Here is an 11,662-nt window from a genome sequence, read left to right as displayed (position 1 = left end):
CTGCATGGTTCCTTTGTGTGCAGCCTTGATGAACACGTGTGCTTAGAGGAATAACAGGTCATTCGCCTTCACCTAAAGAGAGACTTAACCAGGAAGAGACGCAAAATGACCAAAAAATGACAACAAAGAGACATAATAATACTACTAAACGTCCGTAAACAGACACATCACCGATGAAGACGCACACAATGACAATAAAGAGACATAAAAACGACTTCAAAGAGACTAAAAGGACCATAAAGTGACACAAATGACCACAATGATAGAACTATTCTTACAAAGAGAGACTACAAATGACTACAAACACACTGGAAATAACTATAGAGACACTATTACTACCAAGAGACACAACACCACTACCAAAAGACACAACACCACTGCCAAGAGACACACAACCACTGCCAAGAGACACAAAACTACTGCCAAGAGACACACAACCACTGCCAAGAGACACAAAACTACTGCCAAGAGACACACAACCACTGCCAAGAGACACACAACTACTGCCAAGAGACACACAACCACTGCCAAGAGACACAAAACCACTGCCAAGAGACACACAACCACTGCCAAGAGACACAAAACCACTGCCAAGAGACACAACACTACTGCCAAGAGACACACAACCACTGCCAAGAGACACAAAACCACTGCCAAGAGACACAAAACCACTGCCAAGAGACACAACACTACTGCCAAGAGACACACAACCACTGCCAAGAGACACAAAACCACTGCCAAGAGACACACAACCACTGCCAAGAGACACAACACCACTGCCAAGAGACACAAAACCACTGCCAAGAGACACACAACCACTGCCAAGAGACACAAAACCACTGTCAAGAGACACACAACCACTGCCAAGAGACACAACACCACTGCCAAGAGACACACAACCACTGCCAAGAGACACACAACCACTGCCAAGAGACACAAAACCACTGTCAAGAGACACAAAACCACTGCCAAGAGACACACAACCACTGCCAAGAGACACAAAACCACTGCCAAGAGACACACAACCACTGCCAAGAGACACAACACCACTGCCAAGAGACACAAAACCACTGCCAAGAGACACAACACCACTGCCAAGAGACACAAAACCACTGCCAAGAGACACAACACCACTGCCAAGAGACACAAAACTACTGCCAAGAGACACAAAACCACTTCCAAGAGACACAACACCACTGCCAAGAGACACAAAACTACTGCCAAGAGACACAAAACTACTGCCAAGAGACACAACACCACTGCCAAGAGACACAACACCACTGCCAAGAGACACAACACCACTGCCAAGAGACACACAACCACTGCCAAGAGACACAACACCACTGCCAAGAGACACAAAAGAACAACAAAGAGACACAAAACGTCCACTAAATGCCTTAAGACAGAGAGGCTATAGAGAGACTACAGAGAGACTACAGAGAGACTATAGAGAGACTACAGAGAGACTACAGTGAGACTATAGAGAGACTACAGAGAGGCCACAGAGAGACTATAGAGAGACTACAGAGAGACTATAGAGAGACTATAGAGAGACTACAGAGAGACTACATAGAGACTACAGAGAGACTACATAGAGACTACAGAGAGACTACATAGAGACTACAGAGAGACTACAGAGAGACTACATAGAGACTACATAGAGACTACAGAGAGACTACATAGAGACTACATAGAGACTACAGAGAGACTACAGAGAGACTACAGAGAGACTATAGAGAGACTATAGAGAGACTACAGAGAGACTATAGAGAGACTATAGAGAGACTATAGAGAGACTATAGAGAGACTATAGAGAGACTACAGAGAGACTATAGAGAGACTATAGAGAGACTATAGAGAGACTATAGAGAGACTACAGAGAGACTACAGAGAGACTATAGAGAGACTATAGAGAGACCACAGAGAGACTATAGAGAGACTATAGAGAGACTACAGAGAGACTACAGAGAGACTATAGAGAGACTATAGAGAGACCACAGAGAGACCACAGAGAGACTATAGAGAGACTATAGAGAGACTATAGAGAGACCACAGAGAGACTATAGAGAGACCACAGAGAGACTATAGAGAGACTATAGAGAGACCACAGAGAGACCACAGAGAGACTATAGAGAGACCACAGAGAGACTATAGAGAGACTATAGAGAGACTATAGAGAGACTATAGAGAGACCACAGAGAGACCACAGAGAGACTATAGAGAGACCACAGAGAGACTATAGAGAGACTATAGAGAGACTATAGAGAGACTATAGAGAGACCACAGAGAGACTATAGAGAGACCACAGAGAGACTATAGAGAGACTATAGAGAGACCACAGAGAGACCACAGAGAGACTATAGAGAGACCACAGAGAGACTATAGAGAGACTATAGAGAGACTATAGAGAGACTATAGAGAGACCACAGAGAGACCACAGAGAGACTATAGAGAGACCACAGAGAGACTATAGAGAGACTATAGAGAGACCACAGAGAGACTATAGAGAGACCACAGAGAGACTATAGAGAGACTATAGAGAGACTACAGAGAGACTATAGAGAGACTACAGAGAGACTACAGAGAGACTATAGAGAGACTATAGAGAGACTACAGAGAGGCTATAGAGAGACTACAGAGAGACCACAGAGAGACTATAGAGAGGCCACAGAGAGAGATGTTCCTACAAAGAAAGACTACAATGAACTACTAAGAGACAGAAATTAACTACAGACACACAAGTATAAAAAGACCAAAAACAAACACTAAAACAAGACGTATCCACTACGAACAGACTAAAAATGACACAAAGCAACTACAAAGAAATACAGAACGACCACAAAGACACACACACATCAACACAAAGAGGTTAAGCATCTACAACGTGTGTGTGTGTGTGTGTGTGTGTGTGTGTGTGTGTGTGTGTGTGTGTGTTGCTCTGTATGAAAGGTGGTGCCTACTTTTGCATGGCTGTGCCCAGGGGCCCATTGTCTCCTAATAAACCCGTGTGTGTTCATGTGTGTGAGTCTGAGTAGCCTTCCCATGTTTTCATCCGAGTGTGTGTGCACATGTGGCAGAGTATCTGAGGAGGGGTGTGTGTGTGTGTGTGTGTGCGTGTGTGTATTTGGGGGGAGGAAGAGGAGGAGGAGGAGGAGGAAGAGGAGGAGGGAGGAGGGAAGGAGAAAAAAAAATAGGTCACCCCGTAAAACAAAAAGCTTGCAGTCGACATCGCAACCGTCTGTTGCGCTCCCATTGGCCGGTCTGTCTCCATGGTAACAGGTTAACCTTGAGGCAGCATCACATGGGCGAGCGAGTCTTCGGCTGTCTCCGAGAATCCAGCGAGCGACGAGTGACATCCGTGATCACTGTGTCATCTGCACACACACACACACACACACACACACACACAGAGACAAACACACACACACACACAGAGACAAACACACACACACACACACAGAGACAAACACACACACACAGAGACGAACACACACACACACACACAGCGAGAGACAGACAAACACACACGCACACAGAGACACACACACACACAGAGACAGACACACAGAGACAAACACACACACAGACAGACACACACACACACACACACAGAGAGACACACACACACACACACAGAGACAAACACACACACACACAGAGAGACACACACAGAGACAAACACACACACACAGAGAGAGACACACACACACACACAGAGAGACACACACACAGAGACAAACACACACACACACACACACACACACACAGAGACACACACACAAGACAAACACACACAGCGAGAGACAGACAAACACACACACACACACACAGAGACACACACACACACACGCACAGAGACAGACACACACGCACGCACAGAGACAGACACACACGCACAGAGACACACACACACACACACACACACACACACAGAGACATACACACACAAACACAGATACACAGAAAAAGACACACACAGAGAGAGACAGACATACACACACACACATAGAGGGACATACACAATAACATACACACACACGGGAGGGAGTGCAGAGGAATTATAATAAACATGTATAATTTAAGTTATTGTTGTTGTTGTTATGATAAGAGGTCACAAAATAACACACATTGCACCTTAAAGTGAAAACACTGAGGTGAGTCTCAAGGCTTTCCTTCTAAGCTACACACAGATGCTTCTCACCAGATTAACCATTGATACAAAGCACGTTTCAGATATAACTCAAAGTCCACTTCATTTAACCAAACAACTCAAGGTACTGAGGGTCTTCCCCGCTGTAAGGACACAGTGCTTTCTCAAGGGGTCACACAGCATATTCAAAGCACCGGATTAATCAGCGAATTCATGAACACAATTCTGCATCATTAACTTCCATGACTGCAAACTCAATATCAACATGTTCAAGTATGAACGTTGAGGCGAGTTGTAAAGCCGTAAAGACAGAGCGTCTTCATCCCTCAGGTTAATCAGCGCATGAACAAAGGCTTCTTCCATGACGACTCAACTCAAACATCCACAGAAGATATTCAGGAGGTGTGTTTACGTTTCTTTAGCGCGGTTGTTTCTCAGGAACAAAGAGCATGTTCCTCTGACTGGAAACTGACATTCAAGCCACCGAAATAAACACGTGTTCCCTGGTGGTGAAGACACGGTTCACAGGAACTCTAACTCACTCTGAGGGTCTAATGATGATCTCTGCTGCCCCCTGCAGGCTGCACCGGGCATCACAGCCTCTGAACCCTGACCCTGGAGACACACCAGTGACCCTTTGTGACCTCGCTGGGGTTATCTGTGCACATAATACGAGAAAAATAGGTTTTATTTTACCCTGAATTCAAGGTTTATAGGCATTTAAACTGCGGATCGACAAGGTTCATGTGTGTAACACTGATATCAAATTCTGCTATACAGTATAACACGTTAGCAGCATAGTGTATGCATGCATGTTTACCAGTGTTTTCCTTGAGCTGGTCTCTTTTCGTTAATTGTTCGTTTCTAGTTATTAACATTGCATTGAAGTCACAGAAACATCACTGAGTTGTTTTGGTGCAACCCGATGGGAAGAATGGTCATACTATCTAGTATTTACTGAGACAGAATCTCCCAACAGTTGGTGTGAGCCTGGATAAGATAATAAAGTATATGATGACCTGAAAGTGAATGGCACACACACACACACACACACACACACACACACACAACACACACACACACACACACACACACACACACACACACACACACACACACACACACACACACACACACACACACACACACACACACACACACACACACACACACACTCACACGTTGTAGAAGAACCAGAGTGCACAGAAAGAGTTTCGCTGCTCGCCTGCAGGAGGACGCACAGTGACAGGAGTGTTCAGGTAGTGTGTGTGTGTGTGTGTGTGTGTGTGTGTGTGTGTGTGTGTGTGTGTGTGTGTGTGTGTGTGTGTGTGTGTGTGAATACATATATAGGCTCTGGGCTCTGACACCTCAAACTGCAGAGCTGCTGCTGACAACAGGTCACACACACAAAATGAAGCCTGGGGAAGCATGCAGAGGAGTAAAGTGTGTGTGTGTGTGTGTGTGTGTGTGTGTGTGTGTGTGTGTGTGTGTGTGTGTGTGTGTGTGTGTGTGTGTGTGTGTGTGTGTGTGTGTGTGTCAGTGTGACGGCTCCTCCTGATCCTCCTCGCTGTCCGACCCACCAATAGAACATGTGGAAATGTGCTTGGTAACATGTCTTGGAATAAGAAGTGATATTCAGATAAATCACATCTTGTAATTATCTGGAGAACTCATTCTGAACTATATTGACTAGAATCAGGAAATGTTGTGTTACAAGATAAGCCGTGAATGCTCAAAGTGTTTCTGTATCTGATGTTAGATGGTGATTTTCTAATAAATATGTAAAAAAACATGTGTTTCATCTGAGATACGACTCAAACTAAGATTATTTGACTTAACAAGATGATGCTTTGTCTTAAAACAAGACCTGATATCTCACTGTGACTTCTGAAGTGATTGTGTCTCATATCAGGAGTAGAGACACATTCTGACTAGATATTAGACACATATACTCGAGCTTTGTAGTGCAGGAGTTCTTCAGAGACTTTGAAGAGTTCTCCTTCAGATGTCTGTGTGTGAGCGGGTGAAGTCTTACCGAGCCCCGGGAGAACTTGCAGGAAGTCGACCAGGCTCTTGTCCGCGGCGCTGGTGATGATGCGGACCTGAGGGAAGGCGTAGGTCACGGAGTGAACGCCGACTTCAGCCATCAGGAGAGACAGCAGCACCACCTGCTCCTCCTGCACCTCGTGGTCCTGGTCCCCAGAGGTGGGGAGTAGTGGAGTACAAATACTTTGTTACTGTATTTAAGTACATATTTCTGGTATCAGTACTTTACTCCACTACTTATTTTTCTGACCACTTTTGACTTTCTACTTCTTACATTTTGAACTCAAATACCTGTACTTTCTACTTCTTACATGTTGAACCCAAATACCTGTACTTTCTACTTCTTACACGTTGAACACAAATACCTGTACTTTCTACTTCTTACATGTTGAACCCAAATACCTGTACTTTCTACTTCTTACATGTTGAACTCAAATACCTGTACTTTCTACTTCTTACATGTTGAACTCAAATACCTGTACTTTTCTACTTCTTACATGTTGAACACAAATACCTGTACTTTCTACTTCTCACATGTTTGAACACAAATACCTGTACTTTCTACTTCTTACATGTTGAACACAAATACCTGTACTTTCTACTTCTCTACATGTTGAACACAAATACCTGTACTTTCTACTTCTTCACATGTTGAACACAAATACCTGTACTTTCTACTTCTCACATGTTGAACTACAAATACCTGTACTTTCTACTTCTTACATGTTGAACTCAAATACCTGTACTTTCTACTTCCTTACATGTTGAACACAAATACCTGTACTTTCTACTTCTTACATGTTGAACTCAAATACCTGTACTTTCTACTTCTCACATGTTGAACTCAAATACCTGTACTTTCTACTTCTTACATGTTGAACTCAAATACCTGTACTTTCTACTTCTTACATGTTGAACCAAATACCTGTACTTTCTACTTCTTACATGTTGAATCAAATACCTGTACTTTCTACTTCTTACATGTTGAACTCAAATACCTGTACTTTCTACTTCTTACATGTTGAACCAAATACCTGTACTTTCTACTTCTTACATGTTGAACCAAATACCGTACTTTCTACTTCTTACATGTTGAACTCAAATACCTGTACTTTCTACTTCTTACATGTTGAACTCAAATACCTGTACTTTCTACTTCTTACATGTTGAACAAATACTGTACTTTCTACTTCTTACATGTTGAACACAAATACCTGTACTTTCTACTTCTTACATGTTGAACCCAAATACCTGTACTTTCTATTCTACTTCTACATGTTGAACCAAATACCTGTACTTTCTACTTCTTACATGTTGAACACAAATACCTGTACTTTCTACTTCTCATGTTGAACACAAATACCTGTACTTTCTACTTCTTACATGTTCTCAAATACCTGTACTTTCTACTTCTTCATGTTGAACACAAATACCTGTACTTTCTACTTCTCACATGTTGAACTCAAATACCTGTACTTTCTACTTCTTACATGTTGAACCCAAATACCTGTACTTTCTACTTCTTACATGTTGAACACCAAATACCTGTACTTTCTACTTCTCACATGTTGAACCAAATACCTGTACTTTCTACTTCTTACATGTTGAACACAAATACCTGTACTTTCTACTTCTACATGTTGAACCCAAATACCTGTACTTTCTACTTCTTACATGTTGAATTCAAATCTTCTTACATGTTGAACCCAAATACCTGTACTTTCTACTCTTACATGTTGAACACAAATACCTGTACTTTCTACTTCTTACATGTTGAACACAAATACCTGTACTTTCTACTTCTCACATGTTGAACCAAATACCTGTACTTTCTACTTCTTACAGTTGAACCAAATACCTGTACTTTCTACTTCTACATGTTGAACCCAAATACCTGTACTTCTACTTCTTACATGTTGAACACAAATACCTGTACTTCTACTTCTCACATGTTGAACTCAAATACCTGTACTTTCTACTTCTTACATGTTGAACTCAAATACCTGTACTTTCTACTTCTTACATGTTGAACACCAAATACCTGTACTTTCTACTTCTCATGTTGAACACAAATACCTGTACTTCTACTTCTTACATGTTGAACCAAATACCTGTACTTTCTACTTCTTACATGTTGAACCCAAATACCTGTACTTTCTACTTCTTACATGTTGAACCAAACCTGTACTTTCTACTTCTCACATGTTGAACCCAAATACCTGTACTTTCTACTTCTTACATGTTGAACACCAAATACCTGTACTTTCTACTTCTCAATGTTGAACACAAATACCTGTACTTTCTACTTCTACATGTTGAACTCAAATACCTGTACTTTCTACTTCTTACATGTTGAACTCAAATACCTGTACTTCTACTTTCCACATGTTGAACACAAATACCTGTACTTTCTACTTCTTCATGTTGAACTCAAATACCTGTACTTTCTACTTCTTACATGTTGAAACTCAAATACCTGTACTTTCTACTTCTTACATGTTGAACTCAAATACCTGTACTTTCTACTTCTTACATGTTGAACACAAATACCTGTACTTTCTACTTCTTACATGTTGAACACAAATACCTGTACTTTCTACTTCTTACATGTTGAACTCAAATACCTGTACTTTCTACTTCTTACAGTTGAACACAAATACCTGTACTTTCTACTTCTTACATGTTGAACTCAAATACCTGTACTTTCTACTTCTCCATGTTGAACTCAAATACCTGTACTTTCTACTTCTTACATGTTGAACACAAATACCTGTACTTTCTACTTCTTACATGTTGAACACAAATACCTGTACTTTCTACTTCTTACATGTTGAACACAAATACCTGTACTTTCTACTTCTTACATTTGAACACAAATACCTGTTCTTTCTACTTTCTACATGTTGAACTCAAATACCTGTACTTTCTACTTCTTACATGTTGAACCAAATACCTGTACTTTCTCTACTTCTTACATGTTGAACCAAATACCTGTACTTTCTACTTCTACATGTTGAACACACAAATACCTGTACTTTCTACTTCTTACATGTTGAACACAAATACGTACTTTCTACTTCTTACATGTTGAACTCAAATACCTGTACTTTCTCTTCTTACATGTTGAACTCAAATACCTGTACTTTCTACTTCTTACATGTTGAACACAAATACCTGTACTTTCTACTTCTTACATGTTGAACACAAATACCTGTACTTTCTACTTCTTACATGTTGAACTCAAATACCTGTACTTTCTACTTCTTACATGTTGAACCAAATACCTGTACTTTCTACTTCTTACATGTTGAACTCAAATACCTGTACTTTCTACTTCTTACATGTTGAACTCAAATACCTGTACTTTCTACTTCTTACATGTTGAACACAAATACCTGTACTTTCTACTTCTTACATGTTGAACCCAAATACCTGTACTTTCTACTTCTTACATGTTGAACTCAAACCTGTACTTTCTACTTCTACATGTTGAACACCAAATACCTGTACTTTCTACTTCTTACATGTTGAACCCAAATACCTGTACTTTCTACTTCTTACATGTTGAACACAAATACCTGTACTTTCTACTTCTTACATGTTGAACCCAAATACCTGTACTTTCTACTTCTTACATGTTGAAACAAATACCTGTACTTTCTACTTCTTACATGTTGAACCAAATACCTGTACTTCTACTTCTTACATGTTGAACCAAATACCTGTACTTTCTACTTCTTACATGTTGAACACAAACCTGTACTTTCTACTTCTTACATGTTGAACACAAATATCTGTACTTTCTACTCTTACATGTTGAACCAAAACCTGTACTTTCTACTTCTCACATTTGAACTCAAATACCTGTACTTTCTACTTCTTACATGTTGAACACAAATACCTGTACTTTCTACTTCTCACATGTTGAACCCAAATACCTGTGTACTTTCTACTTCTCATGTTGAACACCAAATACCTGTACTTTCTACTCTTACATGTTGAAACCCAAATACCTGTACTTTCTACTTCTCATGTTGAACCCAAATACCTGTACTTTCTACTTCTACATGTTGAACACAAATACCTGTACTCTACTTCTTACATGTTGAACACAAATACCTGTACCTTTCTACTTCTTACATGTTGAACCAAATACCTGTACTTTCTACTTCTTACATGTTGAACACAAATACCTGTACTTTCTACTTCTTACATGTTGAACAAATACCTGTACTTTCTACTTCTTACATGTTGAACCAAATACCTGTACTTTCTACTTCTTATGTTGACTCAAATACCTGTACTTTCTACTTCTTACATGTTGAACACAAATACCTGTACTTTCTACTTCTTACATGTTGAACACAAATACCTGTACCTTTCTACTTCTTACATGTTGAACACAAATACTGTACTTTCTACTTCTTACATTTGAACTCAAACCTGTACTTCTACTTCTTACATGTTGAACACAAATACCTGTACTTTCTACTTCTTACATGTTGAACTCAAATACCTGTACTTTCTACTTCTTACATGTTGAACCCAAATACCTGTACTTTCTACTTCTTACATGTTGAACACAAATACCTGTACTTTCTACTTCTTACATGTTGAACCAAATACCTGTACTTTCTACTTCTTACATGTTGAACCAAATACCTGTACTTCTACTTCTTACATGTTGAACTCAAATACCTGTACTTTCTACTTCTTACATGTTGAACTCAAATACCTGTACTTTCTACTTCTTTACATGTTGAACCCAAATACCTGTACCTTCTACTTCTTACATGTTGAACCCAAATACCTGTACTTTCTACTTCTTACATGTTGAACCAAATACCTGTACTTCTACTCTTACATGTTGAACACAAATACTGTACTTTCTACTTCTTACATGTTGAACTCAAATACTGTACTTTCTACTCTTACATGTTGAACACAAATACTGTACTTCTACTTTTACATGTTGAACACAAATACCGTACTTTCTACTTCTCACATGTTGAACACAAATACCTGTATTTCTACTTCTTAATGTGAACCCAAATACCTGTACTTTCTACTTCTTACATGTTGAACTCAAATACCTGTACTTTCTACTTCTTACATGTTGAACCAAATACCTGTACTTTCTACTTCTTAATGTTGAACCTCACATACCTGTACTTTCTACTTCTTACATGTTGAACACACAATACCTGTATCTTTCTACTTCTTACATGTTGACCCAAATACCTGTACTTCTACTTCTACATGTTGAACCCAAATACCTGTACTTTCTACTTCTTACATGTTGAACTCAAATACCTGTACTTTCTACTTCTACATGTGAACACAAATACCTGTACTTTCTACTTCTACATGTTGAACACAAATACCTGTACTCCTACTTCGTACATGTTGAACTACAAATACCTGCTACTTTCTACTTCTTACATGTTGAACACAAATACCTGTACT

Source organism: Gymnodraco acuticeps, unplaced genomic scaffold (assembly GCF_902827175.1).
Source record: "Gymnodraco acuticeps unplaced genomic scaffold, fGymAcu1.1, whole genome shotgun sequence".
NCBI lineage: Eukaryota > Metazoa > Chordata > Actinopteri > Perciformes > Bathydraconidae > Gymnodraco > Gymnodraco acuticeps.
The sequence above is the reverse complement of the archived record's forward strand: the minus strand, read 5'-3'. Positions refer to the sequence as shown.